This window comes from Episyrphus balteatus, chromosome 2, assembly GCF_945859705.1.
Source record: "Episyrphus balteatus chromosome 2, idEpiBalt1.1, whole genome shotgun sequence".
NCBI classification, from domain to species: Eukaryota; Metazoa; Arthropoda; class Insecta; order Diptera; family Syrphidae; genus Episyrphus; species Episyrphus balteatus.
The window spans coordinates 118,302,494-118,317,789 of NC_079135.1; the positions used below are offsets into that span (position 1 = coordinate 118,302,494).

The 15,296-nt window shown below is 30.3% G+C and overlaps 1 protein-coding gene across 2 annotated transcripts in view; it reads left to right on the top strand.

Annotated features, from left to right (window-relative positions):
- Window positions 1–7,922: 7,922 nt before the first annotated feature.
- Window positions 7,923–15,296, top strand: part of LOC129910790 (protein artichoke) — a 435,745-nt gene continuing 428,371 nt past the window's right edge. For both annotated transcript variants that reach the window (XM_055988333.1, XM_055988334.1), the window contains exon 1: window positions 7,923–8,521. The gene's annotated coding sequence lies outside the window, so the exon portion shown is untranslated. The remainder of the gene's footprint in view (window positions 8,522–15,296) is intronic.

A 15,296-nucleotide genomic window follows, 5' to 3' on the forward strand; every position in this document is an offset into this window, starting at 1 on the left:
AACGTGATGTGCTAGATCAATTCTGACTCGGACTCGGATTCGGAATCAGCATACAAAAATCCTTTAGAAAAGTATCGTTTTATTAAAAGTAGAATTTCCTTGCAGACCAGTGTTATTAGTTAAGGAGCAAATCAGATTTAAAAAATTTTCAATTTTCATTTAAAGATGCAACTGTATTAAAAATAACATAGGTATGATTTTTTTTAACAAAATCATTGCAGCCGTTTTTGAGGAAATTAAAATTTTTCTAAATCAGTATATGACAGGGTACCGTTATTGTTGGTCCAAAAAAAATAAATGCCATCGCCAGTATAAAGGACCCCGCACAATTTGTATGGGAAGTGGCCCTCGGTGAAATTGTCTGAAATTTTAGTATGTTGTTCTCTTGAACCCCCTGATCAAAAGTCGATATGGGCAGAAAGTCGAAAAATGGACAGTTTTTAAGATAACGGGTTTTTTCTGATGACTATCTCAAACCTTTTATAAGGGATAGTAACTCTCTATATTGTGTTTTGCGTAATTTTTTAGTGTCTCTTTTAGGTTTTTAGGGTCGCTGAATCCAAATCCGAAGTCTATTTTGCCTAATCACGTCAGGTTTTCAAGATAACCTCAAAAAATGTCAAAGCCTCAAAAAAAATTTTTTGTTTGATCTGGGAGTTCGACTATGTTAATTACATGTTTTCTAGGTCGCTGAAACCAGATTCGAAGTCTATTTTGTCCTATCACTTCGAGTTTTTGAGATAACCTCAAAAAACTAACGAACATATTTTTTGAGGTTATCTCGAAAACCTGACGCGATAGGACAAAATAAACATATATAACATATAGTCGCACTCCCAGATCTAAAAAAAAAAAATTCGAGGCTGTGACATTTTTTGAGGTTATCTTGAAAACCTGACATGATGAGGCAAAACAGACTTCGGATTTGGATTCAGCGACCCTAAAAACTTATGAATTTCACTAAAAAATGACTCAAAACACAATATAGAGATTTACTATCCCTTATAAAAGGTTTGAGGTACTCATCAGAAAAAACAAGTTATCTTAAAAACTGTCCATTTTTCGACTTTCTGCCCATATCGACTTTTGATCAGGGGGTTCAAGAGAACAACATACTAAAATTTCAGACAATTTCACCGAGGGCCACTTCCCATACAAATTGTGCGGGGTCCTTTAATGCAACGTCACATAACCTATAACCAGCGAAAGAGAAGGACACTTTTAACGATGCTATATTTTTTTAATTATGATATGTAACTTAGAAGCTATGATGTCACGGATGAGCCAGTCAAAAGTATCCGACCTGATATATTAAATTAAACTGAATATTTATAGGGTGAACCTATTTTATTGACTGGTAATGTACGAATGTACTTGTACATAATGGCTTTACTCATAAGATAACTTCTCTGTTCTCTTTTAAACTGAGCTATTTATGTCCTTCTTTCATAATTTAAACAAATTTATTTATTAAAAAAAAAAACATAAATAGTATAACTGATTTCATAAAAGATTAACTCCCTTCGCCATATTGAAGGACTTTTTGAATGCATAAAGTATAAATCGCCAACTTGAGTATGATAAACGGATTTTGGTGTATTTTTTTTTTCAACATTTTCAAGTGTATTTCTCTTGTTTGTTTGCAATTCTATATGAGTAGAGTATAATACGTATTCAAGATTAATTTATCATCGTTAAGCCTATGGGTAGTGTCCTTCTATACTTTTAGTCTTAAATCAAAATGTCATTTTTCATTTTCATCTTTGTTTCATCTTCTGAGTGACATTAAAAGAAATCACAAAAAGAAAAAGAACCCAGACACACAGAAAATAACATTTATCATCCTGATGAGGCATGAGGCTAAAATGTAATTTGTTTTCTATATAAAATGTAGAAGAGGGAGGTCTTTCTTGCTTTTTTGAGTTGGAGAAGAAGACTTTTTTTTTATTTTTTGAAATTCAAAAATACACTTTAGGCAAGTTGCCTCTAATATAAATAGATTGACACTTTACAGGAAAGTAGCAGACTATACTTCCACATCCTAGCCTACTCCTTTTCTTAATTTTAAAGAAAAAAAAAAAAATACTTTTCACCTGCGAGCAATGTAAAGAAAAAAAATAAGAAAACGAAAGTAAGGTTTTATACCCATTTAAGAGCTTAGAGGACATTTGCCCCACAACATTATCAATTATATTTGACAGATGAAGCAGATGAACAGATGACCAGATAGACAAGCATAAGAGTGACAGGATGATATGTCCTTGTGCTCTTCTTTCTAATTTCTCTGAAGGGATCCATTTCTGACAAATTGTTTGGGAATTCCAATTGTTCCGGTGTATCCAGACGAATGAGTGATGAATTGATAGAACATAGCGATTTTGGCAAATGTATAAAAATGAGCTTGATGGTTTTTGGTTGTAGAAGATATATATTTTTTTGTATTTTTGGTAAGAAATAATGTTTCACCCAAAAACTTTATGGCTAATGGCTAAGTTGTACAAGTGAATAACAGATTTCAAGTTACAATATCTATCAATCATGATGAATAAGTCTGATATATAGGGTAGGATGGTATAAGAGTGCGCGGTTGATAAGAGTGCGCAAGGCCATTTTCTACGGTTTGAAAGGGAATATAAGACTGATTGCACTTATTTTGGAAAGATCTAAATGAGTTTGATCTGCTGTCAAAATTTCATGCAAATGTGTTTGTAAACAGAGGTGCTAGTTAAGTTTAAGTTTTTTAGCACTTTTTTTTTCCAATATTTCTTGCCAAACAAATTAAATTTTCCGCTTAAAAACAAAAAATAACAATAAACATAGTATGGGACATTAAAAAGTCGACAAAAAGAAACATTTGAGGAACACGTAAGACTGGTCATAAAGTGCATTGTGAAATATATATATATTCTTCGATTACATGTCTGAGCGTGTAAGAGTGCGCACCATGATGATGTATAAGATTGCGCGGGTTATAAGAGCAGTAAATGCTATCCAAGGCTTCAAAATAACTGGCATTTGTCCATATACCAGCAAACAGCAGCTAGAAAAAGCAATTCCAACCAAAAAGAAACCAAATAAAAGTTTTACAAAAAACAAGCGAATGAGAGTAACTAGGAAATATTGAAATTTTCTCGGAACCATTAATCGAAGACTAAATTGATTGTTCCTCTTGCAAGGAGTGATGGGTTGAAAAATACTCTGTTTATTTAAAGATAGGCAATTTTATTTGCGACTTTTGTGCGAACTTACACCTGTGCGCAGCTGCGCACTCTTACAAACTAAGCCGCGCACTCTTACACAATAGGATGTAAAAGAGTGCGCAAATTTCCTAATGTGGTATTTTGTTTATAACTTTTGAATTAATGCATTTTTGTTACCAGTTTTAATTTTTTTTCGTTGCTTTGATTATAAACTAAAAACTATATATAAAAAAAGTAGTTAAATTCTTTTTGTTATTGTTTTATTTGGTATTTTGTCTAAAATGCGCACTCTTATACCACCTTACCCTATATATTTTTTGACATTCATGATTTGAATTAACTTTTGTGATGGAAATAGAATTTTAAATTTATTTATGTATTTAACTTTTTATATATTTTTTTTTAAGAATATGTAGGTAACTAATTTTTTGGTTTTAAAGCATATGATGGGATCAAAATTAACTGGTCTGGTACAACTTGAACCCAAACTTGTGGCGTTACTGAAAAAAAAAAATGATTTGTAGAATTAATAGCTGAGATTTATGTTCAACCAAAACTGAAGGCGGTCAAAACTTCATTCAGATCAGTGGTTTTGAAATGCAATGGAACAATTCAATCATGAATTAATAGAGTTGGTCTGAAGAAAATAATAGGTACCTAATTAAATACCGTTTTAAATGATGTTTTACAAAAAACTAAGTATGCCATTTTATCTCTTGTATAAAAAGGAATTTTTAGAAAAAAATTTTCGAAAATCGTTAGAGCCGTTTTTTAAAAAAATAATTTTTTATATATAAAAAATTTTTAACATTTTTCAAAAAAAAGTTGGTATGCCATTTTGAAGAAATAAATAATTTACACATAAAAACGGAATTTCAAAATTTTTTACCAACCCGTTTCCAAAAAATTGATTTTTCAAAAAAAAATTTTGAAATATTTTTTAAAAATTCAAAAATGTGTTTTTTTTAAATAACGATAGTTTAAACGTTTCTGTAAAAAAATTTTGGTCGAAATATCTTTTGTCGTTTACGAGAAATTCATAAATCAAAAAAAAACATTCTATGGCAGGTACCGTTAATAACGGTTCAAAAAATGTTTTTTTTATTTCTAAAGGAAGCTTTTACATGTTACACTACACACAAAAATTTTAGTCAAAATTGTTAAAGCCGTTTTTGAAAAAAATTAACTTTTCTATTTCTGTTATATGAAAGGTACCGTTAGTTTTGGTCCTAAAAAAAAAAAATTTCAATTTGTCCTCTAGGGAATCACCCAAAACTGTTAACTACCAAGTTTGAAGGAAATCCCTCCATTAGTTTAGGTGGTAGCTCGAGGTACACATAGACAGACAGACAGAATTGCCGGACCCACTTTTTTGGCATTCTCCATCATCGTAATGTCATGTAAAATTGTTATCTCGAGTTCGATTTTTTTTACGAATCCTAAACTTGCCCTTAGTACCTATATCGCAAGTAAAAAGTACATTCTCAGAATCTTCAATACGCAACATTTGAGACCTCTTACGATGGAAAAGGCTTGTAATTTAATTTATTTTCGCCTTTGTCCATATTTTAGTGTTTTAAACTGAAATTTCTGAAAATAAATTCTTTTTACGAGTCTATTTAATCGTAAGAGGTCTCAAAAATTGCATATTGAAGATTCTGCAATTGTGCTTAGTTTTTAGAGGTTTCGGCTTCACTTTTTTTTTTTTTGAAAAATCATTTTTTTTTTTCAAAATGGAGCAATGAATTTACTTGAAACTTTAAATATGTGGAAAAATAATTATATCTTAAAAATATCATACCAAATATTTTTTTGAAAAATTTTCGAAAATTATTAAATACAAAAAAAATAAAATGCACGACTGGGTCGCACGTACTTGCTCTTGTAGTTCAAAGCATCTTTATCTTAAATATCTATTGGAAATTTAAGATTTTGTGGAGAAAAAAAAAAAAAAAAACGAAAGTTAAAAAATTCAATTTTTAAATATTTTTTGAAAAACTTTTTTTTTTAAATTTTTTTTTACATTTTACACTTCAATACCTATGATGTCTGTAAATTTTGAAAAAATTGACTTATGCTTTGATGAAATATATGAACTTAAAAAACATGTGAATTTTTGAAAAACGGCAACGCCATATTTCCGCTCTCGTCATTTTTCAGAAAAACTAAAAATGCAGTTTTGTTAAAATCAATAAGAGTACTGCGTACACCAAATTTAAACAAAATCGTTAGAGCTGTTTTCGATAAATTTGAAATACCTCGAAAACGTTATATGGGAGATATGCGTTAAATTGGAGATATTAAAAAAATAAAAAAAACGGTCCTAGGGAATTACGTAAAAATCATCTGTACCAAGTTTCAAGCAAATCCATCCATCCGTTTAGGCCCTAGCTCGATGTACAGATGGACGCACAGACGCACAGACCGACGGACAGCATGACGAAAACCACTTTTTTGATCTTCTCCATCATCGTTATGTTGGTTTTGATTAAAACCTCGATTTTTTTTTTCTACACGAAACCAATACTTGCCCTATAGAGCAAGTAAAAATTTAAAAACGGCTCCAACAATTTTCAAAATTAAAAATTCCAAAAATTCTTTCTCATATGCAAAATGAAATGACATACTTTATTGGAGATTAAAACTATTTTCAAAGGTGTTTTCGTAACTTTAAAATCAAATTTGTTTACTGTTTTGATGAGGTGTGCGTCAAGGATTAACATACCTTTCCTTACAACATTATCACTTAATTCACCTGTGGTTCGTTGTTTATACTCTGACTGTCTTCTGCCATCAAATTCCAAATTACAAAACAGCATTAATTTATTGGAATCTTCTTCAAAATCTTATAAGAATTTTCCCTGCGATTCGAAAATCTGTTTTTCCTAAATCCTTCAACAGTAACCGAAGCCGATGACCGTAATTAATTCCGGGTCCGGATAGCAGCCTTTCATTGCTTTCAACACTTTTGCGTAGCATGGAAATAAATACACATCCGAAGATTAATTCACCACACTCTTTATTATTAAATTTTCAGAGCACCATTGTGTTAAGAGTTTTTTCATTTCAAATTTGAGTCGATTTGCGATTTTTTAAGAAAGAAGCTAGCTTGCTATACTAGGTATTTTCTTTCTATGCAAAATGCACTTTCCAAAAATTCTATGAAACACGGATCATTATTCGAAAAGCTGAAATCTTCTGTGACATTAAGTCCTTTGCACCGTTTTTCGTAAAAAAAAATTCATTTCTTGAAGCCTTGTTCCACTTTGTTAAAAAGGATTTGCATCGTTTTAACTAAATCTTAGCAATATTCAAAGAAAATTATACTACACGTGGGAAATAGGCCAAAACAACTAGGTAGGTAGGTACTTTAATAAACTTTCACATGGACAGGACATCGCACAAGACTACAGTAAAAATTAATTATATGCTCTAAAAGTCAATCAAAATTACCCTTCCATCAATGTTTAATCAATACTAAAAAGTTAAAATGACAATAATAAAAAAAAAACTGAAAATAAATTGAAAAAATTCGACACATTTACATTATTTTAAAATCTCTATAGGTAATAAATACACATCGATACAATACCTTTATTATGTCACACGGATTTAAATTTTTATTTTAATTCCATTTCCCATATTACTTCCATCCTGAATTCCTGGATGAAAAAAAAAACATCCTTTTTCACCTAAAATACCACATACTTTTGAAATAAAACCAATTTTTTAAACCTCGTGATAATTAAATATATTTTTTTTTTTGTTTCTTTTTTAATCCATTTCAGATGAAAACGTAGGCCGCCTATGGCAACAACTATACATAAAAAAAAGAGGACCTCTCCCTTTTGATCCTGTTGCATCATTTTCAAACAATATTTTAAACACCACACCGGCCTCTAGCCACCTGACAACGTACTTAAATGGAGCAACAATCAAGTCAAAGTATTTGTTGCAACCTGGTGGTTTTTATGTTTCACGTATTTGTCACCGTTAGTCACAGTAGTGGCGTATTGGTGTGAACGAACATTGCAACAATAATCCTGTTAGTCCCCCCATCATCATAGTGCAGTAAATAACGGAAAACATATCCTTCATGTGAAATGCAAAATATTGTTTTGTGACCAAGTTATCCGCACTAAAATGAAAATATCGTTCGGGTAGTTTTTTTGTGTGTGTGTGTTTTGTTATTTTCATTTTGGGGAAAAAGGATGTTTTTGTGGTACTTTTGCATTTGAAAAAAAAAAAAAAAATAAAAGAAATATATAAAAAATAATTGTGTGTCGGTTGCACTAGTTTTGGTTTATATCCGCCGTAGTCGTCGTTGTCGTCGTCAGCGTTTTCGTTGGAGTTGAACGCGTTTGGAAAGTCCTTTTTCGCCAACATCCTGGATTTGTTCGTTTTGGTTTTGCAGTATTTTATCCTTTGCATAGAATTGCAACGCAAAGCATAAGAGATATGGGACACTGCGGAATTGGATTGTAACAAGGAAAACCAAACATAAGGAAACGAAATATCCTTAAGCTAACAGAAAGAAAAAAAGAAACAGGATTTTTATTCAACAAATGAAAAATTCCAAAAAAGAAGAAGACAAGAGCCAAAAACGAAAAGGTAGATCCTTGTTGTAGTTATTTAGTTAAAAAATTGGTTTAACTTTTTTTTGAAGGATCTTGAGAATTTGAATTTGTCATCATTTGTTTTTTCTAAAAAAAAAAAAAAACATTTACAATTTATTTGTGTCCTTTTTTTAGTTCTCTCTTTTTCGGATGAAAATGAGAAAAAAGTTTTCATTTTAATTGAAAATCGTGTTTTGAAGTTGGTTGTTTTCTTTGATTGATTTCGAGGAAAAAAGGAGACCAAAAATAGATAAAAGAAAACAGAAGAAAGAATATTAGAAGAGTGAAAAAAAAAATAAGAAAAAAATCGAATTAAACCGTGTTTTTTCAGTGTCGAGTTTTTTTTTTTAATTTAATTATTCGAAATTCAAGAGAAAAGTGTAAAAAAAGAGAAAAAAATATATAAATTAAATTAATTGATGAGAAAAAAAAAATAAATAAAAAAATAAGTTAATTGAAAAATAAAGTGCGGTGAATGTGAGTGAAAAAGCAATTAACGAACGTTTTTCATGAATTTTTTTCATTTTTTTTTTTTCGTTTCTGTATGTTTTTCTTTCTTTCTTTTTTTTTTTGTGTGTGTGTTTGCATCTGAGAAGTGGCCCGAATTCAATTTGTTCAATTAACTTTCCCAAGTAGACAGGACACAAATAACAAAAAAAAAAAAAAAAAGGAAACGAGAAAGTGACGACATTGATCAATTCAGTGGTAAGTGCAAGAAAAATATATATTTATTTTAATTTTGGTTTCAGTCTTTTTTTTTCGTCAGAGTTAATTAAAAAAGGTGTTTTTGGTGTTTTTAAAGTTAAATTAAAAAAAAACAAACTTTAAAGCAGATTCAAAATTCAACAAAATAGGTAATTGGCATTAAAGTAAGGAAAACTTTTTTTGACGTCTTATAAATCGATGAACCATGGCAGCCACCACAAAAAAGTGACGCCATTTTCTAGCGTTCCACTCTCGCCCTTTCGCAGTGCGGCAAAAACTTCAATTAAAATTCTCTATTTTCTAAACGCGACAATAATCAATAGATGAATTTATTGCAAGACTGACAATGGTATTGAAAAAATTCTAAAAAATTTCAAAACCAAGCTATTTATAGTTTTCTTAAACTAAAACATTAGGCAGACCTTTGACAAAGTAGTGATTATAGGTAGGGGAATTTTTTGTTGACAATTTGAAAAACGTCATTCAAAAGATAATAAAAAAAAAGTTAGGGGTCTGATAAGGATTTTTTTTCTAGTCTCCGGGTTTTGAAATATGAATTTTTGAAAAACACCTTCTTATTTTGGAGTTTTTTTGGTGAGTTTTTATTTTTTTTAAATTTTTTGTAGCATTCAAAAAATTTCAAGCTTATAGAACATGTAGTTCATGGCTATGCACATACATGTGCAGTTGGTACCTATTTCAAAATGGTTTTTGACCGAATAACGGGAAAAACAATTTTTTGGTACCAAGTATTTTGACCTTTTTTAACCGTTTTTTATTTTTATCTTTTTTTTTTCAACAGATAAATAAATGAAATTTAATTTAATTTAATTTAAATAAATTTCATTTATTTATTTGTAGATATATAATAGACAGGACTATCTGTGCAGAACTTCAATCAATTTTGTAGTCACAATTTTGAGATAACGGTAAAATAAAGCTTTATTATTCAACAGGTTTTATCTTTTGATCTAAAGCAAATACAAATTTGATTTAACTTTATTGAGCATCCTGATGATGTTACCTTTCATTTGATATATCACACATAACTATACATTCACTACAAGCTACACAATGTTAAATTAAAAAACTTGCGAAATACCTCAAAACACCTGTGGAGATCTGTTGACCATGAACAGCCACCAGTGTGGGAAGTACCGTAATCTCAGTTTGGAATTTCGACATGGCTGGCTTTAAAAAATTCTAACTTTTTTTCTAGACATCGCAGAAATAATATTGAAACGTCATATGAAAGGTGAAATTATAAGCTTTTACATGATATAAAATTTTTTATAGGTTGTCTCAAAAAAATTGATTAAATAGCGTGAGAACATAAAATTATATGTTTTTTTTTTTGCTTTTTTGATGAAATTTGATCGAGTTCAAAAAATTCTAGCTCTTTTTGGAGATGTCAAATAGACATGATCGATATATGTATATATTTTGAGCTGAAGAAATAAGCTTTCAAGTGGTATAAAATTTATTATAGGTTGTTATATCAAATAAATGAATTTTTGGGTTTTTAATAAATTATTTTAATACTTTTTGCGCATTGTAAAAATTTAAAAATGGTTTTATTATTTAGAAGAAATATTCGGCTTTTTAATGGTTTAATTTTTTTTTTGTAAGCTTTTAAAATACAAAAATTAATATAATGAGAAAAGAAAAAAGGTATTTTTTTAGCTTTTTCTTGTAAATTATGATTGTTTGAAATAAATAACCCCTTCAATTGATTCATTTTAAAAGCACACAACCTGTTTCCGTAAACCGGCTTTACAGACAACCTCTTTTTTTTTTGACAAAATGAAGTCATTTAATTAATTTACATAAGTATATTAAAATCTAGCAAGTAAAAGTGCAAGTTTATTAAAAAAAAATAAACTCTAAAGTCTCTGAACTTCTTAACTTTCCCATCAAATTTGTGAATTGATCCGTAGCATCGTACCAATTGGACTTTTTTTTCGACAAAACATTTTCTTTTCTGGTTCATTTGAGTTGAGTCCTATTATTGTGAGATACTCATGCATATATAAATAAATAAATGAAAGGAAATTCGTCCTTGTTGTTATCGTTGTTGTTGTTTGAAAGGGATATCAGGGCATACGCATCTCTGAGTAATGTTTGACCTCGATTTTGTAATTTTTCCTTTTTTGTGAAACGAAAAACTCGAAATAGTAGGGAGATATGTTGAGACTGAATAGGAAAAAAAAAATTCATCTGGGAATCGAAGAGCTCTAAATAACTTTACAGACATGTGAATGAGCAGGGTAATGTGTCTACGGAATTGGACTTGCCATCACAAGCCTTACCTATCTCTCTCTTTTTCTCTATGAATATGAAAATACCGTGTGAATCAGGCCAAGTTAAGGATATGCCCGAATAGATTAAAAAGGTCTTTTGTTAAGGAAATACATACATCAACATTCACACACACATACAACAAACACACAGTTACATAAGAGTGTATTAGCTTTAACTTGTTGTGCGTGTATATTGAATGATTTCATTTGGAAATAATGAAGTTGATAGGAGTTTTGTATCATCTTATTCTGGAATATGCTTTTGTTATGTTGTTGAGTTAAGTTGTTTTCTAGGTCACAATGAAATGAAGACTCGACATTTTGTCATATGGTTTTTTTTTTTTGCTTCTTCTTCTTTTCTTTATTTTAATATTGATGGACAAGGTCCAGGACGACCCATATCAACCTAGTTTTAAATGGAGAAGTTTTGGGTAAACCCGGAAGGGACCGATTTTACTGATGAGTTAGCTTCTTTTAAGGATGAGACAAGGAAAACGGAGATATTGCTTTTTTTTGAAGGACGTATGATAAGAATTTTGGGTTTTGAATACATAGAAATATATATGTGGTGGATTGTAGCATTAAAATAGCTAGACCGATGTCCTTATTTCATATAGGAAGAATCTATGCAGAAAATCTTTATGAAAAGAAAGATGTCATTCTATTTATATGAATGTTCTTATAAATTATTTCAATAAAACCTTATGAAAATCAAAAATTTAATCATCTCTTGGAACTTCTCAAAAGTAAGATGAAAAATTCGGCCTCAGAAAGGCTTTACAAATTGTGCTAAAGAAAATTTCATTTTTGTTGTAGACTGACAGTTACCTATGTAACTATGCTTAGCAAGTTGCAATCGCATAGATTTTTGAGAGAGACCTTTGTATTCATCAAGTTAAAGAAAAGAGAGATATCATTCTTGGACTTAATATACGAATATAACCGCAGATTTCAGTCCGGCCTAACACTGAAAATTTGGCTTGAAGAGCAGATAGTGGGATCAAAAATGTAGTAGCTTTGCAAAAAATCAATTGATTAGTTCTTTTTTTTTTTAGATCACGGAAGATAGCGGAGTTGTTCCTCATGCAATGCCATTTATTAATATAGTCACAACAAATAGATTCACTACTTTCTTCTTTTTATGCTTAAACTTTTATCGTTCTTTGTTGTAATTTAAAATTAGTCTATGAAAAGTAGGTATTAAAACTAGAGGTCCAAATTAACGGTATGCTTAAATAATCATTTTTATCAAAAAAACAAAACCAACTTCCATGGATCAAAACTGTGTTTTACGGTTTTTCTCATAGTTTATACAGTGTGTCCCAAAAGTTAACGTCGAAACGACAAAGGTAGATAGGGTAGGTGGTGACAGTTATCAGAAAAATAATTAAAAAAAATCGCAGCCATATATTTTGTGTGATAAGTTGGTGTGTTCAATTCTGTTTTCAAAATGGTATAACATTGTTGAGAATATTCCATAAATAACCGAGATAAAATTTATTATCTTAAGAAATCCGACTTTTTTATTAGGTTATTTTTCCATATTATTTAAGTTTTTCTATTCTGAAAGTTTCTGAAAGGGTACAACACTTAAATATTACCTAATAAAAAAGTCGGATTTCTTAAGAAAATAAATTTTATCTCGGTTATTTATGGAATATTCTCAACAATGTTATACCATTTTGAAAAGAGAATTGAACACACCAACTTTTAAGGTAACTTGCCGAAACATCGTAGTGCATTTTTTTGGGAGCGGGTCATTATTCTGCTTGTCAAAATTCTGTACGACAAAATTCTGTGGGGTCAAAATACTCTAATACCATAATTCTGTACGTCATTATACTGTAAATACAAAATTCTGTACGTCAAAATACTGTATCAACAAAATACTGACATGCAAAATTCTGTTTTGTAAAATTCTGTACGGTAAAATACTGTATATCAAAATTCTGTAAAAATGCTGTAAAAAAATAACGTTTTGATAATGTAAAAAAGTGCGCGCGCACAGAATTTTGCATGTCAGTATTTTGTTGATACAGTATTTTGACGTACAGAATTTTGTATTTACAGTAACTTGACGTACAGAATTATGGTATTACAGTATTTTGACCCCACAGAATTTTGTCGTACAGAATTTTGACAAGCAGAATTATGACCCGCTCCCAAAAAGGGTTGGGGTCGAAATTCTGTATGTTGCAAAATTCTGTATTCAAAATACTGTATGACAAAATACTGTATGTCAAAATTCTGTATGTGCAAAATGCTGTAGGAACAAAATTCTGAAAGTCAAAATTCTGTATAGCAAAATTCTGGTTGGTCAAAATACTGTATTTCAAAATTCTGTACATCAAAATTCTGTAAATCAAAATTATGTAAAAATGCTGTAAAAAAATATCGTTTTGATAATGTAAAAAAGTTCGCGCGCACTGTATTGAAAATACAGTATTTTGTCGGACAGAATTTTACAAAACAGAATTTTACAAGTCAGTATTTTGTTCATACAGTATTTTGACGTACAGAATTTTGTATTTACAGTATAATGCCGTACAGAATTATGGTCTTACAGTATTTTGCTTTGAACACTTGTTTTCATTAAGCGGTTTAATTTAAATTTTACCTCCTTTTAAAGCTCCGTCAAGATTGAGACAATTAAGGATAAGGTGTTCTTTGCAATTGCTCTAATTTCAGAAATATATTTGGTGCACTGAAATTTACCAAATTTGTAATTGGGTTTCATGCAACTTGGAGCTTCTCCCTACTGTGACATGATAGAACCGAAAATTCGCACAAGCATGGAAGATGAAATATTTCTATAAATTGGGCAGTTCGTTAAGGACTTTCAAGAACTGTTTTGTGCATATTGTCAGCGTTGTTTGACCAGAAGTGCATTTTATTTTATTTATTAAAAAAATACGTCTTTAAAATTGCCTGTTCAGTTGACAGTAAAAACGCTGCCAGAAGTTGTCAAGCTGCATGGGAGTTGAATTTTTTAATTTACTGCTGAATAAGTGGAGTCTCTGTTTGTTATGTGTCTTCTGAAGCACCGACTAGGTTGTATTGACTCGGATTTAATTTTTCTCTTTAATTAAAAAATAATTATGGTGATGATGAAGTCTAGGCCTAGGGTACATAAAGAATGCTGGCATATCCTTCATAATGATCGAGTTTTGCACGAGGGCATACATGCTGGAAACACAATTAAAAACCTGTGAAAAATGCATTTCTTCCCGATCTTACAGTCCATTTTGCTGACGAAATTCTTAAGAAAGCAGTTTTGCGATCTAACAAGGTCCAATTTAAAACCCTAGAAATAAATAAATTGTTATTAATAGTTCAGAGAAACCCGCTTAGGAGAAACTCGCTTGAGAGAAAAACACGCTTATCCAAAACACTTTTAACAACCCCGAGTAGGTATATGTCTTTCGTTTATGTGAAAAATCCGCCTAATTCAAAGAATGACAATGACATTGTGCCGTTTCTCTTCAGCGGGTTTAACTGTATCGAAAAAGACCCGATTCGTCAAATGAAACCACTTTAATTGAGTTTCGGAATCACTATGGTTGCCAGAGGGGTACCTATAGATATCAAGAGATTAGATACCTATGGCTATTTATTTCATTCTCAATTTTTTGGGTTTTCAAAGTGAAAGTATATTCCAATTTGGGTGGCTTTTTTCAGGAGTAAAAAGTTATTTTAGAGAAAATGAATTCCAACTAAGTTTTCTACTCCATCAAATTTAATCAAGCTATCATAACTCAAATCTCATGAATTCCAGTAGTAAACTAAATTTTATTTCATTTGTTATTAAAACCGGATACGAATTTTACTACAAAATCATACCTCTCAAAATATGTGAAAGTATCTCTTCAAAGTGTTGTGCATGTTATTTCATTTTAAAGATACTTGAAGATCTCCTCATAAAAAAGAACCCTCGAGTAAAAGAGCGTAATTGAATTTAAAAAGATGCTGGTTAAATGATAAAAAAAAAAATAAAACAACACTCTAACCAGGATTAACGAGCCAAAAACATTGTATAAGTATCTTCAATTTTCCAAAGAACTCCTATCAAAAGAATCTTTTAATTCTATGAACACAAATATAAATACAAATTCTTGATTAACTTCCTTCGTATATATCTTTTAAGCTTATTCTGCATTCGAGGTAATTATTGAAAAAATAAAAAAAAAATAGGAATAAAACAGAAAGATTTTCTCTTTGTGGTCCTTCGAGCCGGATCAAAATTACCGCAGCTAGCAAATTTAATGACAAACAATTCGAAATAAAATATTTTACTTCGCTTGCAATAAGAATCCTTCAAAGTTCTTTCAGTTGTATTTCCTCATTCATCCCCCTTATTGCCCACCTCCTAGCCGCTAGCGTTCCCTATTTTAGCTGCATCATCCTTCCTTTACGAAATTGTACTCAATTTGGCATCCAACAAAACAAAAAAAAAAAAAGGGAAACGGATTGCTTTT